Source organism: Vipera ursinii (genome assembly GCF_947247035.1).
Source record: "Vipera ursinii genome assembly, chromosome: 1".
NCBI lineage: Eukaryota > Metazoa > Chordata > Lepidosauria > Squamata > Viperidae > Vipera > Vipera ursinii.
This window is the reverse complement of record NC_139512.1, coordinates 324,013,022-324,031,638: the sequence shown is the minus strand read 5'-3', so window position 1 is coordinate 324,031,638 and position 18,617 is coordinate 324,013,022.

Here is an 18,617-nt window from a genome sequence, read left to right as displayed (position 1 = left end):
AGTCCCACAATCTGCGCATTTTTTGAACTGCAAAGCATCTGCATCCAATACAAACATTGATATTTTAAAATGAAGGAATGTGAAGAACAGCAATAAGTTAGAATCACTGATATATTTTTTTTCTTTTTCCCCAAAGAATTAGTCAGGCAGCATGCTTATACTGAGTTGGAGATGCTTTGATTGCTTAGAAGGATTTTATTTATTTTTAAGCTTCTTTAAAAAGTAGTTTAGAATTTTGCAAAAATAATTCCGTGATGAGGTATTTATTTCTCTGATTTTTCAATGATCTCATACCAAGAAAGAGAATATTACCTTTATTCTCAGCAAAAATCGTTTTATATCTTTGTTATATGCTGCCCAGAGTCACTTTATGTGAGATGGGTGGCCATATAATTTTGAAATATAAATATTTATATTTACAGGATATCTGTGGAACTGTCTTTCCCCAATGGGGTTAGTCTGCCCCACTTGTGCTGGCAGAAGGAGCTTATTCCCATCAATCAAGGAATTTTGGCTGGTCAAATTGAGGAGAAGAGCCTTTTCTTCCACCACACTTGCCCTTTGTAACATCTTTCCACAGGAGGTGAGATTTGTCCCTTCTTTTTTAACCTGCAGGAAAGCCCTTAAAACCTGGCTATGCCGGCTGGCATGGGAACCTGAAGGAGAAACAGCCAACTGGAAGTGATTAATCCACTAACAAAGAAAGTACCCCACCTCTCCTCTCCAACCCATTTTTAGATTTAATTTTTGTAATTTTAATCTATAACTGTTATTACATGTTCTTTTATCTTGATGTCAGCTGCTCAGAGTCATCATGACAAATAACTTGGATAATTAAATTAAATAAACAAACAAGTAAACTCTTGATTCCTTTATACATATTATACAGTACACACACACATACACACACACACACACACACACACACACACATGGGTTGAAAGTCACCCTGAAGAGGCAACAAAGAAGGAGGGGACCCTCATCGATCGTGGCGGGGCAGTGGCCCTTCCGCTGGATTTGAGGAAGCCTTCTAAACTGGAGGGGGAAAGACTAGCTACATTCGTGTGGCCAATCAGAAGCTTCTGACAACTGAAGACAAGCACTAACTAGGAATTTCTGAGCAACCTGGGTGGAACTGGGTAAGATTTTACCCTCTTTTTATGGCCCTAACACTACTTTCCTGGAAAAAAGAATGCTCAAAGCATAGAATACTCCCCAATGAGAGCGGGAAGAGAAGTTATTCCCCTGGTCCCTCAGGAAAAGAAAAGCGGTGAATTAATTGCTTTGGGGGAAAACAGAGAAACCTACAAGATCAATTTGGAACTAATACACATCTATACCTTTGAAATTTTGGGGCTAAAAGTACCTTTGAGACTTTTTTTTTGAAAAAAAAAATATATTTGAAACTTTGCAAAATAAGCTTGGATTGGGAAAGCTGGAAGAAGGTGTCACTGATTTCTAGTGGAGAATTATGGCACTACAATTTATTATGCTTAAGGGAAACTTGGCTTGAAGCCCAGACTCAGATAAGACTCTACTATGTGCAAGTAAGGGACAATAGACTATAAGTGTGTGGGATCTACTGCTGGTGCTAATAAAGAGGGAAGGGAAGGCTTGCAAGATTTATTTTCATTAGTATGACAGTTGCTGATGTTGACTAATGCATCAACCAAAGTTTGGTGTAAAAGATATAAACTTGCCATTATGTCTTTCTGAGTTCATGATTAGTTTCTGAGTATCAAAATTGCTTGCAGTGTTTTCACCCAAAAATGCACTCTTACCCTGGATATTCATTTCAGCAGATAATGTAGGTTTGCCATGGAATCATTTTGTTAATAATTGGGGAAGGGTCAGACATCCTTGCCAAACTACTGCAAATCACCCAGATTTTATTCTTTCCAAAAATAAAGGTAAAGGTAAAGGTTCCCCCGCACATGCGTGCTAGTCATTTCCGACTCTAGGGGCCGGTGCTCATCTCCGTTTCAAAGCTGAAGAGCCAGCGTTTGTCCGAGGACATCTCCATGGTCATGTGGCCGGCATGACTAAATGCCAAAGGTGCATGGAACGCTGTTACCTTCCCACCATAGTGGTCCCTATTTTTCTACTTGCATTTTTTACGTGCTTTCGAACTGCTAGGTTGGCAGAAGCCGGGACGAGTAACAGAGTAAAAATTCAAATGACATATGGAGTGAAAAATCTGTCCTTGATGAGCACTTTGCTGTACCTGATAAAAAAATCTAAATGATCAGGCAATTATTTTTAGCATCTTATTCTGTCCTAACTATTTATCTAGTCTTTGTCAGTATGAAATTATTAATTCATGCCGACTAAATTTCACATGGCTCCATATGATATCAAAGCTAAATTGAAGCTTACAGTATAAACATATATTTTTTTAAAAAAAACCTATGTTTGCTTTCATAGGCAATTTTCCCCAACAGATATTTTGTGGGCATCATTTCTGTGTATATTCTTTCTATATATATTTTGCATTTTTCCTAGTGAATCCACTTTATATAGGAATTTCCCAAATACATAATTTGGCATGCACATTTTTGAAATATACATTTTGTATATCCAATTTATCAGTGTTGAAATTTTTCAAGACAAAAACTTACAGACTTCTTGAATTATATTCCCATTTGGACAATAAATAATTCCATTTTGTTAGATTACATAATTTCTTGTTAATTGTGTCAAATTTGATTTATTTGGTATCTTTGTTTGACTTTTTAGGAGCTGCATCTATATTTGTAAGAGCAAAGATATAAATATAATGTCAATTTAGCTGAGCCTTGAGGTATTTTTATTAAATGATCAATACTCAGGTGTTTTGAAGGCAGTAGTAAATTATTTATTTATAGCCTTAGCTTACACCACTTGGTGCATTCAATGAAATGTTAACTTTACAGGAGTTCTTTTTTAAATATATGTATGTACTGTCTCGTATGCATGCATTAATGACATGCTGTATTTTTAAATTGTCTGACTTAGTCTTGATAAATCAATCAATCAATAATGCAGATGCAGATGCCCACATGTACCTTACAAAAAAAAGAGATGAAGTTGGAAAGAATGTGCTGTAATCCATATGGTTAAGTTAGTATTACTTTTCATATTAAGCTCGAACATGAAAAGTTATAGTGACCATTTTTAGAAATCTCATGGGACAGATTAAATTTCCATTGGCTCGAAGACTGGCTGTTTATATTATTGTACTATTCTTTTTTGTGGGTGGTAAGAAATTTATACTGAACTCTACTGTTTCTGTCATAATTTTAAGAATTTTTTTTTATTCCCTACTAAAAACTCGAGCACTTGGCCACACCTTCATTACACTTTAATAGACCCACTTGGACAGATAAATTATTTCAAAAACTAGACATCTGAACCAAGCCAAAGTTGCTATCACTCTGGAGTCCTATACACTTCACAGATTAGGCTACAATGCAATATTTCCATTTTCACTTCCTTTGCCTTTTTAACAGCTCTTGGCCATTAAATAGTTTCACATCTCTGTAGCTATCTCACCCTTTCAATTCCCCTGCCACCTGTTAGACACCTCATCTATATTTGATTTATGACTACCATAATTTTTAAAAAATGAATAGAGGTACAGAGCTACCTACAGAAAAATAGGGCGTGTGACTGGAAGAGGAGGAAATAGGGGAGTAGAAAATGGCAAGCCAAACTATAATAGCTTTGGTGATGTGATCCTAATTCTCCTGGTTTGATTTCTAATCACTCTTTTCAAAACCTGTAATGAGAAGTTGCAAAAGAGAAGATCTGTATGCAGTAGTGGGATTCAAATATGTGAACAACCAGTTCTCTGTGTGGATGCTGCTTCCAGAACTCCATTCTGGGCCTGGTGGTGTGAACCAACTGAATTCCACCACTCTCTGTATGCATATGTGCTTGTATGTGTTTGTGTGTGTACCCACACACATGCATAATACATATATACATTACATAAAGATGAAATTAAATGACGAATCTCAAACTGGAAGGAAACAGCTTCATTAAGAAAGAAGGCAAAATGCCTTCCCTGTGAGCTTGAAGCTAATCATTAAATATTTCAAATCAAAGAAGGACTTAAAGTGTGGTGTGGGTAGTCCTCAACTTACAACAGCTCATTTAGTGACCGATCAAAGTTATGACAGCACTGAGAAAAGTGACATGACCATTTTTCACACTTATGACTGTTGCAGCATCCCCATGGTCACATGATAAAATTTTGGATGCTTGGCAACTGACTCATATCTACGACAGTTGCAGTGTCCTGGCGTCACCTGTTCACCTTTTGCAGCCTTCTGGCAAGCAAAGTCAATGGGGAAGCCCGATTCACTTAACAATCCTGCTCCTAACTTAACAGCTGCGGTGATTCTCTTAACAACAGTGGCAAGAAAGGTTGTAAAAATCAAGCAAAATTCACTTAACTACTGTCTTACTTAGCAACAGAAATTATCTGCTCCATTATGACTGTATGTCGAGGACTACCTGTAGTTGGGTGGTGCAATTGATGATAGCAGTGCTGAAACTCTGTCAAGGCTCAGCCACCCAGAAATCATATGGCATAGCTGACGGCTCTCACTGTAAGTCCTCGCTTCAAAACTGGGATGCATTTACAGTATGAAAACACAGTTTGGATCTGAATGGTGAAATGCTTCTCCCTAGACCTTGTAGAAAGAAAATCTGCTAGCCTACAGTGACAAAACAATCAAAATCAGGCATCTGATGAAGTGAGCTGCAGCTCACAAAAGCTGATGCTTCTGAATAACATTTGGTAGTTGGAAAAGGTACTAAAAGAATCCTGATTCTCTATCTATCTATCTATCTATCTATCTATCTATCTATCTATCTATCTATCTATCTATCTATCTATCTATCTATCTATCTATCTATCTTAGCATACAGTTTGGAAAAAAATAAAAATAAAATGTTATTCACATGTCCCCAACCAAGACAACCAGCTTAAGAGCATTTCTATTGAGGCATTGTAAAATATTAAGTGAGGAGGAGACAAAGGGACAAATGCTGACATCTATGTTAATGGGCAAGATGTAATAAGAAACTCTAACCATACAAATTAAAATTTTCTACCCCTAGAAAAGGCATGCGTAGGCGTATGCCTATACGTCTACATATGTCTGCCTGCAAATGTACATGTATAAAGAAATTCATACAGACTCAGGTTATTTTAGAAATCCTTTAGAATTTATTAGCATTATTATTGTCACATTGTAGCAAAAGATATCCATTTTTTTCTCTCTCCTGTTATCTGCTGCTTTGTCGTTCTGAAACCTTTTTGGCTGCCAATGCTTTATAAAATGGAAAAGATCCAAGGGAAGGTTTCTCTCTTCGAAACAAAGGAAAACTCTGGAGACCTAGGGAGTCAAGAAGGCCACAGATCACTGGAGAAATGAAATGAAATTCACCCACAGTCCCAGGACCACCTCTTAAATATAGCTTGAAAGAGCTCAATGCTGAAGATGTGAAAATACTTCTGAAATTATCTTTTTTTAAAAAATTAAAAAAACAAAAACAAAACAAAACAATACTTTTCTTATGTGATAAAGTGAATGGGAACATTTTAAAAAAAATGCATAAGCATGCAGCATTACAAGTTATCATCCGGTCTTTTAACTCAAAGAAGAGGAGGCTGGGGGTAGAAAAAAAATGGGTCATTTCTCTATACCTTAATTTTTATAAGAGTAGGACTTGAATAGGGACTATACCTACTTCATCTTTGGTTTCTTATGAACTGAAAGGTTCCTTTGATCCCAGGCCCTTGTCTTTGTTTTTGCATGTTGATGATTTTATCATGGGTTAATGTTTAATTCATGTTGAACTGATATGCTAAATGGCAATACTCAAAGACAGATCTTTTTTCCCCCTGTAAAATCAAAGCACATTCATTTGAACTCCATATGAACCACTTCATCCCTTTGAAGTTGAAAATATTAATGAGAATATCAGTATTAAGAAAATGACACACTTAGCCGCAATCATTATCTCATGTGAAGCTATTATGGGGAAGCATCTCTCATGAAAAATTCACTACATTGTCAGGAAATGGGCAATATCCCTTGCTTAATTGTTTGGCATTTTTTCATTAGGGAAACAAATGTTTAATTGTTGTCTTGAATTCAAGTTTTCAACGCTCAATTTTCTTCATGCATCTTTTCCTAAAAATGCCACTTGATAGTTATAGTTTTGATGGCCATTGTTATATGCATAAGTAATAATAATAATAATAATAATAATAATAATAATAATAATAATAATAATAATAATAATAATAATAATAAAGTTGGAAGGGACCTTGGAGGTCATCTAGTCCAACCCCCTGCTCAGGCAGGAAACCTTATACCACTTCAGGCAAATGGCTGTCCAGTCTCTTCTTAAAAACCTCCAGTGTTGGAGCATTCACCACCTCTGGAGGCAGGTTGTTCCACTGGTTAATTGTTCTAACTGTCAGGAAGTTTCTCCTTAGTTCTAGGTTGCTTCTCTCTTTGACTGGTTTCCATCCATTGCTTCTTGTCCTGCCTTCAGGTGCTTTGGAGAATAGCTTGACTCCCTCTTCTTTGTGGCAGCCCCTGAGATATTGGAACACTACTATCATGTCACCCCTCACCCTTCTCTTCATTAAACTAGACATACCCATTTCCAGCAACCGTTCCCTATATGTTTTAGCCTCCATCCCCCTAATCATCTTTGTTGCTCTTCTCTGTACCCTTTCTAGAGTCTCGACATCTTTTTTACATTTTACATTATTGATACATCAATATCATCCCTTCTAATTCTGTGATTTGGTGATAAAGTCATGCTCAGAAGTTGCACCTTTCTTTTAAACATCTTCTGCATGCTTAATACTTGAAGCTATTTCAAAGAGGTCACTGAAATAGTAGCATTTTGTGTAACTGAGTAGGAAGTTTTCAGAACAGACTTCATAGCTCACAGTATCAATTGTTGTTTACCACTTCCAGATTTACTTTAAAATGAACCTGTGGAATTCTTTGCTATTATTATTATTATTTAGAATGCCACCATTGCATTAAAATATGTAATAAATTTGAGTTCCAAATTGAAAAGGGGCAGTACCCAACCATGTTCCTAGTATGCTCAGTTATTAAACAGAGACTCCAAATCAGAATTCCATGCAAATCGTGAAATGAAAGTTCATCTTTGGTGATGGAGGGAGAAATTTAGGATTACAGATAGGCCTCAACTTACAACAGTTCATTTAGTGACCATTCAGTTACAATGCCTCGGAAAAAAGTGACTTATGACCATTTTTCACACTTATGACCACATCCTCATGGTCATGTGATCAAAATTCAGACTCTTGGCAACTGACTCACATTTATGACAGTTGCAATATCCTGGGGTCATATGATCACCGTTTATGGCCTTCTGACAAGCAAAGTCAATGGGGGAAGCCAGATTAAACTTAACAACTGTGGTGATTCACTTAACAATTGTGGCAAGAAAGGTTGTAAAATGGGGCAAAACTCACTTAACAAATGTCTCACTTAGCAACATAAATTTTGGGTTCAGTTATGGTCATAAGTCAAGGACTATCTGTATTTATTTATTTAAAACATTTGTATAGCTTTCATATGTATTTGAAAGTAAAAATATAAAGCTATATTAATTCTGTATGAAAAAAAACTATCATTCAATAAAATATTTTTCTTTAAAAAAGATAAACTGGGAGGGGGAAAAAACCTAGCCAAAACTCAGCAGTATGATATTATATATTATTGCCAGGACATTTTTGTTGGAAAAACAGTTAACTATTTTGCTAAGGTTTATTCTAAGCATAAAAATCATACAAAAGAACAAACTAGACAAATCCAGGTAGTCCTCATTTAGCAACCACAACTGGGACCAACAACCCAGTTGTTATGCAAAATGGTTGCAAAGTAAAACTGCAACATTGCTTATGATCTTAATACAGCTTTTCTTTGCTTTAAGACCTGTGAAGGTTGTAAATGCAAGGATTGATTATAAAGTTACTTTTTCATCATTATTGTAACTATGAATGGTTGTTAAGTGATGCAGTCACTAAATGAGGATCACTTATAGTAAGTATCAGGATTGTACAAGGATTTGAATCCCATTTCACAGCCAAGTTTCTGTGATCTGCAAGTGGTCTAATTCAATTTCTATGGGCCAAAAAATTATCTTGTCCCTTCCTTCCTTCCTTCCTTCCTTCCTTCCTTCCTTCCTTCCTTCCTCCCTCCCTCTGCTATATTTTCAACCAAGTATATGAGTAACTCAGACAGATGTGAACTTCACATAGTCACCTCCATCCAGCCCTTGGCAGGGAAATGATGTAGAACAAGGCTTTTCAACCAGTTGTACAGGGTAACACCTGTGGTACATTGGCACCTGGCAGGTGGTATGCAACCATCCTAGAAAAGTGGTAGTGGGGGAGGGGAATGAGCTGAACCAGTGGCAGCACTGCACAAGCCTGAGCGAGAAATAGCTGAAGCTGCAGGGTTGTCAGGGTTCAGTGGAAGCACCAGGATCAGAGCTTCTTTGGGGCTGTCAGGCCTCAATGGAAGTGCCAGGATCAGCTCCAGGCTCCAGATGGAGCTTGGTGCTGATCCTGGTGCTTCTGCTGAGCCCAGAAGAAGCGCCAATCAGTTGGAATGTTGTAGTATCTCCAGGGTCTTGTGATTTACATTCAGATGCTTGACAACTGATTCATATCTATGACAGTCACAGTGTCTCAGGGTCATGTGAAGTGACCAAAACCTGCTGCAACCACCCAGTAGATGAGGGGAATAAAAACCAAACACACACCCACCCCACCCCCACTGCCAATCCTCAACAGAAATGCTCACAACATTGAAAACTTCGGATGGGAGGAAGAGCGCTGCTGGGCGGGCAGGCAGGTGTCTTGCTCAGCTGTGGCTTGGGGGGCACTTTTTTCAGTGCCATTGTAACTTCAAACAATCACTAAGTGAACTGTTGTAAGTTGAGGACTACCTGTACTTCATCACTTTTTTCCTCTTTTTTTGGTCAAGTTTTTGACACCTTGCTAGACAACTGGCGGTACTCGGATGTTGCCATATCCTAAAAGTGGTACAATGGGTGAAAAGGTTGAAAAGCCCTGATGTAGAAGAACAATCAACAGTTGGGAGAAAGCTAACTGAAAGAAGACCACATGAAAGTGGGAGTCAGGATGATTGGGCAGTCAAAGTTGCCTTTGCAAGTGCAATCACATGAAAGAGTTCAAAGGCCATCTTGCAAAGAAGACAATAGTGATCTAATCTCAATCTATATCTGTCTATTCTTGCCTGCAATAATTTTGCCACCTATCAAAACCTGGAATTAGGGCAAACTTGGGGTTGCAAGGATTGTTCTTATAATGTAAACCAGTCTCCCTTCTTTTTATGATATCCAAAGTAAAATTCACCTCTATGGTGAATTTATGGAAACTTTGACTCAAAAAGGCAAGTGTTCAATATTTTTTAAGTAACTTGTGACTTTTAAAAGGTATCCATTAATCGTCCCCAAATATCCCCATATAAAACACAATAAAGTACATGGAATAATAAATAAGATTTAAGAATTAGGAAATCAGTATTGAAATGAAGAAGTCAATTAACCAGCCATTCAACTGCAGATATTTTAATAAAGCAAAAGATACATTATTGGTTAATAGGGTTTTCGTAAACATTTGAAGGGACACTTTCAAAAGGCTCTTGGAATAAGCTAAACACTTCTTCTTGTAGCATAGAAGTAGCCACAGCTTCTAGAAACTTTGTGTGATTGCATCAGGAGTTATCCTAAACTGTCTTCATATATACATGCAAGCAGGTACTCTATACTATGATAAATATAAAATTTCATCTCTGGACAAAACAGGTATTGTTTGTACAGTAGAGCCTGCTACAAAAAAAAGATTGAAGTTATTTCTCCATAACAGTCAATAGTGAAAGGACAACGGGATTTCCTATGTCATCATGTGTGGAGAACCTCCTTGCCAGTTAACATAAATGGTGGCAACCTATCAAATAAAAGCTGTACTGTTGCCTTAAGCAGATACCCCTTGGCTTAGCTTATAGGTAGCCTGAAAAAGGTCCTGGGTCTGCCAGATGACTAAAAGGAAAAGGTTAGGGTGGGAGGATCTGAGAAAACAGCCAACTGGTTGTCACTTCTTTTCACGCTTCTTGTCTTTCAGGAAGCTATTGTACAATGGGAGCTATTTAACTCTATTTAAAGGAAGCATCCCCCCCACACACACTTCACTGTACTGATCATCAACCTCTTGCTGAGGGGGTCAAAGAGGGGTGAATGCAACATAACAGAATTCCAATGACAAACAGGTTGATGTTAAATGCTTCATATTGCATCTGTATTTAAAAGGAAATTAAAAGGGGATCATCACACAGTGATTATATCTTAAAAGAACAAAAACAATTGCGAGTATATAAAGCCTAAATTGGATTGTATTTAAATATATGTAAATTTGATTGAACTTGAAATTTAATCTCAAAAGCTGCATTTTGATTCAGTCACATGCACCCCATTTCTCCTTTTCAGTCAAAAGCTAATTAGTTATTTGGAGGTTGTAGCTGATTGATTTTGTTCAGAATTTTACAAATGGGCTATCAAGATTCATGATTTTTTTAAAAAATATTTTCCAGAAGGATAAAGAGCCATAAGTAAATATTGGGAGCATTACATAGTTGCTGCCACAAAAAAATAAAGTGTTTCCAATACAGTGAATGTGCAGATCATGTTCAGTTTTCTGTTTGAAGTTTTAAAATAATTTTGTTCTCATTTTGATTGGGGCACGTAATATAATATTTAGCAGTTATCTATTAATGAAAAATCTGCATTTCTCAAAGAACCTATTAAACATTATTTTCAACCAGTCATAAACAAGATGGACATAAAATTATTATTACGCTACTTCTTCTTTTTATTGAAAAGTTTTAAAAAATACAATTTTCCTTTAAGAAACCCCCCTTCCCCCTCCCTCCTCCCCTCCCTACCTCCCCCCTATCTCCCCCCCTCCCCCTCTCCCTCCTCCCTCCCCTGCCTCCCCCCCTCTACTTCCCCTCCTCCCCCCCTCCCCCCCCCTCCGACTTCCCAGAGCAAAATACAAGGTATATATCTAAAAAGCAATCATAAACAATCATATACTAACAATTATAAACTCTAAAATCCATCACTCTCTAGCTTATATAAAGTAAACCAATCCTTAACAATACTAAATATATATAAAAAACTAAAATAAAAGAAAACTAGCATCATTCCCATCTATGTTCTTCCACATTTCCCTATTACCTAAACATATTCTCATTTACACATCACAAACACCTATCCCTATTAACCTCTCTAGCCAAAATAGACTATAATAGATAGTTCTTACACAAATTAACCCGCATTAACCCACAAAACTTTCTTCCTCTTCCTCTGTAATAAATTGTCCATTAATTCCAAATTAAAGATTCTGTTGCCATACATATCATCCCAAAACTTTTAAAAACACAAGTACCACTTGTCTATAAGTATATTGTGGAAGTTCCATAGATTTCTGCTGGTCTTATTTTTTTGTCTTTTTTGAGCGTTTTAAGGCAGCACGCGTCACCCTCTGTTCTCTAATATCATCCAAAAGAGTTGCAGCTTGAACTCCTCCTGTACCCTTCTCGTCTATCAGTCCATCTTCATCCTCTTGATGTTCTCCTTCTCCAGATCCCTCTGCAGCTTCCAGAAGTGTTGATGGGGTTACATTTAAAACATTGTTGTAAAAGTCATGCGCTTGCTTCACATTACCCAAACAGTACCTTTTGCCATCATACATGAAGCTCAGCCCAGCTGGGATCTCCCATCTGAACCTTATATCCCTTTGCTTAAGCTCTTGCACAAGAAAAATAAAATCCTTCCTTCTCTTTAAGATCTTTGGAGGAATTTCTTTTAGAACCAAAACTTCTTGACCAGCAATCACAACTTTGGTATCATAGGCAGCTTGTATAACTTCATCTCTAACTTCCCTTTTTACAAAATAAACCACCACATCTCTAGGCAACTTTCTCTGTTTAGCAATCCACGAATTCACACGAAACACTTTGTCCATACCTTGTTTTATTTCAGATGCTGGATGATTCAATACCCCCTCAAAAGCCTCAGAAACCAGCTGCTTTAAATCTTCCTTAATATTCTCTTTTAGGCCTCTAATTCTCACAGCAAACTGCATCTGGTAAAATTGGGCCAGACTCTGTTCACTATCCATTTTGTCTTTTAAATCTTCAATTTCCAAAACTTTTGCTTCTAATATAGCATTCTTTTGAGTCAAGTCTTGCACTTGATCATCCAGCACCTCCACACATTTAGCAACTTTATGCACTGAGGACAAAATGTCTGCCTTCATCTCTCTAAGTTTCTGTTCCATCCTTTCTTCCATTCTCTGCTCCAATTTCTCCAATTTCTCCTCCATCTGTGCAAATTTAGCACCCATTGACTCCAGAATTAACTGGGTATGTTTTTCAAGATCCTTCGAAGTCAATACATCAGGAGAATGCAACGCCTGCAGTAATGATTGTTGTTGCACCGGAGAATTTCCAGCACTCCGAAAAGTTCTAGGGGGAGGTTTAGCCGCCATCTTTTACTTACAATTGTGACGCACTTTCACTTTAAGTTTTAAGCAAAGTCCATCAAGCTTGAGAGTAAAATAAAATAATCTTCTTCATCTCTTCATCTTTCCCTCTTGTACTGCTCTGCCTGCTCTTTTCCTTTCATGGTCTCTCCTTCAAGCAGGGATGGTCGCAGACGCCTGGCTCTGCTCCATAAAGTCCGGAGCAGAGACGCTAGCCAGCTGGGAGCAGCCCAGGCTACGGGGGAGTTCAATCCTTCAGCCGCCCAAGCTCCAAGCTCAGGCGGCCCCGGAGAACTCAACCCCCACCTGGGGGCTCACCCCCTCCTCTTCTCCCGAGGAGGGGGCTTCAAATTCGCCCGAACAGCTGATCGGCGCTGTTTCGGGCGAAAAATCACACAGCTGGGCTGCGGGCAGCCCGGGAAGGCTGTCTCCGGCGCCGCGGAGCCACCGGAAGCCTACGCTACTTCTTCTTGACACACAGATGTAACTTGAAAGTGGCAAAAATGCTTCCGGGATTTTTTAATTTTTTTGTTTGTCCTCATTTTTTTTTTCCTTGCCTGTTTTGCCTGCTATAACTGGGAGCCTGAACTATATTTACAAATTATCTTGGTGCTGAATCCAAAGTTTGGGAACTTGATCAGATATAAGATATAAGATATAAAATTAAAAATTAAAAAATGGTTGCTATGCCTCTCTCCATAGTGGTGTAGCTGTTACAGAATATTTAGTTTCCATGGGCTATTTTGTGCACATTTACTCTTTTTGTTTACCACCCATGGATTTTGATGATGGATAGACTAAAAATCAAATCAATCAAGAAGCCAGAGAGACACAAATCTATACTAAAACATGGCTTTCCTCACTGACTTCTTTAAACTGGAATTAGTGCTGTGCAAAGGTTTGATTTGGAAATTCCATTCAAAGCCTATTCAGTCAAATCTCTGAATTAAATTGACTTTCTAAACCCAATCAATAGAGACTGAAACATGACTTGTAAATTAACTGTGCACTTCGCTTCTATTGGCACACCCACATTAAAAATATAGGGGTTTCTCCTTTCTCAAGGAATCAAGCAGTTAATTATACAATAGATCTTTTTTGGAACTGAAATAATAAATCCAGATAATATTAAGAAATTGTTGTTGTTGTTTATTGTTATTTTCAGCAGAAGGGGATGATTTTAGTTCAGTAAGAGCAAGATAATATTGTCTAATTGACTGCATCTTTGGTGAAGCCCACTTCTAGCTAAGCAGGCTGAATGACATTGTACTGAGTGACAAAAAGTGATTGCTTATTAACTTCAATTTATAGATGGTTGTTCATGTAACACAGGTAGTCCTCGACTTAACAACAGTTCGTTTAGAGAGCATTCAAAGTTACAACAGCACGACCTATGACCATTTTTCACAGTTATGACCTTTGAAGCATCCCCATAATCATGTGATTAAACTTCAGATGCTTGGCAATTGGTTCATACTTATGACTGTTGCTGTGTCCCAAGATCATGTGCTCACCTTTGGCAACTTTCTGACTAGTAAAGTCAATGGGGAAGCCAGATTCACTTAACAACCAAGTTACTAACTTATCAGCTGCAATGATTCATTTAACAACTGTGGCAATGAAGGTTGTAAAATGGGGGAAAACTCACTTAACAAATGTCTCACTTAACAACAGAAATTTTGGGCTCATTTGTGGTCGTAAGTCTATCCATACTTTTTCATAGAGATTGATTATTGAGTTCAAGAAACAACAGGTGAACTTTTGTGTGATCAGTTACCTCAGAACCATCCAGTTAAATGATGGTCACACCATCAAAATACTGAATGTGACCAAAGATACACTGTTTCTAATGTGCATCACATACATTAAACACCTGTAAAAAGCTTCATTTGCCTGGGCAAACTGGAAGCAATAGTACACAAGGGAGGGTATGACATAGCTGGTATAACAGAAACCTGGTGGGACAAAATCCATGAATGGAATGGACTGATAGATGCTTACAAATTGTTCAAAAGAAACAAGTCTAGAAAAAGAGGAGGGGGAGAACACTACATATCTGCAGAAATGCACATGATCCCTCCAGAATGTATATGGGTCAATATAAAAGAAAAAAGAAAAAAATTACCATAGTTGTATATTACATGCCACCCAAACAATCAGAAGACATAGATGAACTCTTTGCCAACCAGTTAACAAATGTATGTAGGAAGCATACCATAGTGGTAATGGGAGACTTCAACTATCCAGATATCAACTGGGAGACAAACTCTGCAGTGAGAGGGAGATCAAACAGATTCCTAACCAACCAAGCCAACAACTTTGTCACCCAAAAGGTGGAGGAGGGAACTAGATGCAAAGCTATACTGGATTTAATCCTTATAAATAGAGAAGGAGTGATAGACAAATTGAAATTGCCAGAACCTTGGGTGAAAGTGACCACATCATATTGGAATTTAATATAAGGCAAACTAGCAACAGAAAACAATCCAACCAACATCCTAAACTTCAAAAGAGCTGACTTTAACAAACTCAAAGAGAACCTAGGAAAGATCCCATGGATGAAAATCCTAAAGGGGAGAACAACCCAAGAAGCATGGGAAACCCTGAAAAATGTAATCACAAAAGCCCAGATCAACACAATACCATTGACAAAGAAAAAACAAGAAATCCAAGAAGAAACCAGCATGGCTGCACAAAGATCTCTCTAACAAACTAAAAGACAAAAAGGACAAATACAAAAAATGGAAAGAGGGTACATAGCCAAAGCCAATTATCAGCAGACAGCCAGAACATGCAAAGAAGAAGTCAGGAAAGCAAAGGCCCAGAATGAACAAAGACTTGCAATAGAAATCAAGGACAACCAAAAAAAGTTTATTTTAACATATTAACAAAAAAAGTCAGGGAAACTGTAGGACCACTAAAGAGAGAAGATGGCAAGGAAATTACAGGCAACAGGGAGAAAGCAGAGCTGCTTGACTCAGACTTTGCATCAGTCTTCACACAAAAAGAAACCAAAGCCCAACACACCAAAAAAAAAAACAGCACTGCAAAAGACACACTAGAAAAAAAATCAAAATAAGCAAGAAAATGGTAAGAGATGAATAATCTTGATGAATATAAATCACCAGGACTTGACAGATTACACCCCAGAGTTCTGAAAGAGCTGGCGGATGTTATCTCAGAACTGTTGCACTACAACTTTTACAAATCCTGGAGCACCATGGAAGTACCCAAGAATTGGATAAGGGCTGATGTGGTCCCCATCGTCAGGAAAGGAAAAAAAAAACAGACCCAGGAAACTACAGACCAATCAGTTTAACATCAATACCTGGGAAGATCCTAGAAAAGATAATAAAAAACAGATCTGTGAACAACTAGAAACAAACAAACTCATAACTAGTAGTCAGCACGGGTTTGTTAAAAACTGATCATTTCAAACTGACCTTATCTCATTCTTTGATAAAGTGACCAAATTAGTAGACCAGTGAAATGCTGTGGAGATAGCATACTTAGATTTCAGTAAGGCATTTGACAAAGTGGACCACAGCTTACTCCTTGATAAGCTAGAAAAAGGTGGAATAGACAACATCACCACCAGATGGATCTGTAGCTGGCTGACAAACCATACTCAACAAGTAGTCCTCAATAGCACTACATCCACATGGAGAGAAATAAGCAGTGGGGTACCACAAGGTTTCCTCTTAGGCCCAGTACTCTTCAACATCTTCATAAATGACTTAGATAAGGGAATTGAAGGGGAACCCATCAAAGTCTCAGATGACACCAAACTGTCAGGAGCAGCCAACACCTGAGAAGACAAACTCAGGATCCAAAAAGATCTTGACAAACTTGAACAATGTGTGTATTTATGCATATATGTGTGTTTGTATATGTGCATGAATCGGTATCATTCTAACCTGATTAGGAAATTATTACTGTCTTTTCCCACCCATGTCCCTTGGGAAACTGAATGCATGATGCTTTTGAAAAAGGGAAAAGATAGTACAATATTTACTACTGAAAAGAAATTAAATACTATCCTCAGTAATACGGTCAAAATGCTGCTTATTGACTGGTACTAGTAACTATCTCTTATTACACTTATACAGTGATTCATTTAATTGGCCAATCGTATCATTAGTGCTGTTCCAACTACTAATTTTCCATATCCTAGGTTGTTGATATTTCTTCCGGCAATCTTAATTCCAACTTTTGATTCATCTAGCCCTGCCTTTCTCATGATGTGTTCTGCATATAGGTTAAATAGGCAAGGCGACAGTATACAGCCTTGCCGGACTCCTTTCCCAATTTTGAACCAATCAGTGGTTCCGTGTCCAGTTCTCACTGTTGCTTCTTGACCCGCATATAGGTTTCTCAAGAGACAAATAAGATGGTCTGGTACACCCATCTCTTTAAGAACTTGCCGTAGTTTGTTATGATCCACACAGTCAAAGGCTTTAGCATAGTCAATGAAGCAGAAGCAGATGTTTTTCTGGAACTCCCTAGCTTTCTCCATGATCCAGCGTATGTTGGCAATTTGATCTCTAGTTCCTCTGCCTCTTCAAAATCCTGCCTGGTAGTTCTCGATCCACATACTGCTGTACTCTAGCTTGTAGGATTTTAAGCATAACTTTACTAGCATGAGAAATGAGTGCAATGGTGTGATAGTTTGAACATTCTTTGGCACTGCCTTTCTTTGGAATTGGAATATAAACTGATCTTTTCCAATCCTGTGGCCACTGTTGAGTCTTCCAAATTTGCTGGCAAATTGAGCGCAGCACTTTTACTGCATTGTCTGGCCAGCCAGCTTGCTTTATCTTATGGATTTGTTCTTCTGCTTTGAGGGCAATGGGTCCTCAAATTTTTCCCTCAGCCCCAGGAGGAAAAGGTGGGGGTCCTCCAATTCAGGGCCCTGCTCATTATATAAATTGTTCAACCATTCAGATGCTTTTCCCTCTCGGTTGGATGCAATCACATCGACCATCGCACCTGGGTCCGGGTAAGAGTGACCCCAGCGATTCAAGTGAGAGTGTACTTGGTTGAGGAAAAAAATCAGTTTCTCTGGGTCCCCATCGAAGGTTGCTCTGAAGGGTGGGCTCATCATTGCTTGCTGGGGCCCCCATTGTTGCTGGTCCCACCCTAGTTGTTGGTTCAATGGCTGCTGCCCCCCCATTTCTGCTGTCCCCCCTTGGTTGTTGGATCAATGGTTGCTGGGGCCCCCACTGCTGCTGGCCCCCTCCTGGTTGTTGATTCACCGGCTGCCAAGGTCCCCACTGCTGTTGTTATGGTTCCAGTGGCTGCTGGCCCCACTCTGGTTGCTTATTTAATGGCTGCCAGGGCCCCCCTGCTGCTGGCCCCTCTGTTCCTGCTATACATTCAGGGGTTGCACGTTTGGGTCCTGCTGCTGCCACTCTTGCTGTTGTCCTCCCACCAGCTCCTGATTTCCAGGCTTTTGCACCACCCCCAGCTGTTGCAAGGCTTCTATTAGCTGGGGCAAGCTCAGAGGTTGTTGGCCTTTCACTTGTCAGGGTTCCCCAACCTCCCCTTGCTGCAGAGGCCCCAGGCTTGGGTCCTCTGTTTCTATGGGTCTGGAGGGCTTGGCAGGGGACTCCTGGGTCTGGCAGGCAATCTGATCTGCAGACAGGATTTTCCACTCACCCGAGTATTCAATCTCAGCTGGCCTGGCTGCTCCGAGGCTCCTGGAATCTGTGCTGGGCTTAATCCACTGTGATGACCAGACCAATTCTCCTGGTTGTTTGGGTCTATCTCCCAGCTGGGAGGATTGCTGAAACTCTTTCCCTGCTGGCTTCTTCGCTGGTCCTTCCCCCACTGGGGTGGTTGCTGGTGCTGGTGAACTGGCTTCAGGCAATTTTACTCCCTCCATTATGGGATCTTCCCCAACTTTTGCCAGACTGCCTCCGAAGCTTGGAGACAGCGACAGGAGTTCAGGACTCCCTAATTAGTTTAAAAAGTAGTGTGGATTCCAGCTTGATGTCAAGTT